The sequence below is a fragment of the Arachis stenosperma genome, chromosome 6 (assembly GCF_014773155.1).
Source record: "Arachis stenosperma cultivar V10309 chromosome 6, arast.V10309.gnm1.PFL2, whole genome shotgun sequence".
In the NCBI taxonomy this organism is placed as follows: Eukaryota; Viridiplantae; Streptophyta; class Magnoliopsida; order Fabales; family Fabaceae; genus Arachis; species Arachis stenosperma.
The window spans coordinates 120,892,154-120,893,912 of NC_080382.1; positions in this window are offsets into that span (position 1 = coordinate 120,892,154).

Here is a 1,759-nt window from a genome sequence, read left to right on the forward strand (position 1 = left end):
GAAATGTTTTGGGCATTGAACGCCCAAAAGAAGCATCCACTGGGCGTTCAACGCCAGTAAGGATAGCCATCTGAGCGTTGAACGCCAGAAAGAAGCATCTTCTGGGCGTTGAACGCCAGAAAGAAGCTCCTTCTGGGCGTTTAACGCCAGAACTACAGCATCCTGGGCGTTCAGATAAACGCCCAGTGACAAAGGACTTCCTGGTGTTCAACACCAGAAAGAAGCAACTTCTGGGCGTTGAACGCCCAGGAAAAGCAGCAATTGGGCATTAAACGCCCAAAACAAGCAGCATTTGGGCGTTTAACGCCAGGATGGTAGGGAGGAGGTAAAATTCGTTTTTCTTTACAAATTTTCTAAATTTTTATGTTTCAATTCATGATTTCTTGCATAAACATGTTTCAAAATATCATCCTTTAATTTCAAAAAAATTTTTATCCTAATTTCTAAAAACTCTAATTTCTAAAATCCCTCTCTCAAAAATAATATATCTTCATACATAAACATAAACCTTTTTCCAATCCAATCCAACTATTTTTCCATTTTTTTTCAAAACTTAATTATCTTTTAAAATCTTTTTCAAATTAAAAATTCAGATTTATTTTTAAATATCATTCATATCTTTTAAATTATATCTTTTTCTTATCATATTTATCTTTTATAAATCATATCTTTTATCTTATATCTTTTTCTTATTTTCGAAAACCCACCCCCTCCCTTTATATCCACTTCGGCGCCCCTCTCATCATTCATCATTCCACACTTGCTCTCCTTCTATCCCTCTCCTTTCTTTCCTTTTGCTTGAGGACAAGCAAACCTCTAAGTTTGGTGTGTTTATCCGTAATCACTAAGATCATGGCCCCTAAAGGAAAACAACCCACCCCAAGAGGCAAGAAAGAGAGTATTCCAAAACTACTTTAGAATCAAGGGAAGTTCTTGACTAAAGAACATTCAGACCATTACTACAAAATAATGGGTCTAAGATCAATGATCCCGGAAGTCAAGTTTGATCTGAAAGAAGATGAATATTCGGAGATCTAAGAACAAATTCGAAACAGGAACTGGGAAATCCTAGCTAATCCTAAAACAAAAGTGGGAAGGAATATGGTTCATGAGTTCTATGCAAATCTGTGGCAGACAGACAGGCAAAGAATGATTGGAGCTGCCCTCTATGACCATCGAACCTTAGTCAGAGGAAAGATTGTTCACATCCATCTTGACAAAATCAGGGAGATCTTTAAGCTTCCTCAACTGAAAGATGACCCAGACTCCTTTAATAGGAGAATGATGAGGGTAAACAAAGGCCTGGACAAGATTCTAGAGGATATATGCATCCCTGGAGCCAGGTGGACCACCAACACCACTGGCATCCCAAATCAACTCAAGAGAGAAGATCTCAAACCAGTTGCCAGAGGCTGGCTGGACTTCATTGGGCGTTCTATATTGCCTACCAGCAACCGTTCTGAAGTTACTGTCAAAAGAGCAGTGATGATTCACTGCATCATGTTGGGAAGTGAAGTAGAAGTTCATCAACTAATCTCTTGTGAACTCTACAAAATAGCAAACAAGAACTCCAAGGATGCCAAATTGGCCTATCCAAGCTTAATTTTTATGCTCTGCAGAGATGCCGGAGTGAAGATGGGAATAACTGAGTACATCTCAGTTGAGAGGCCAATTACTAAATTATCAATGGAAAGACAACAATTGCAAGATGATCCAATCAAGAGAAGAGCACAAGAATTCCTCCCAGAACTTCCTCAAT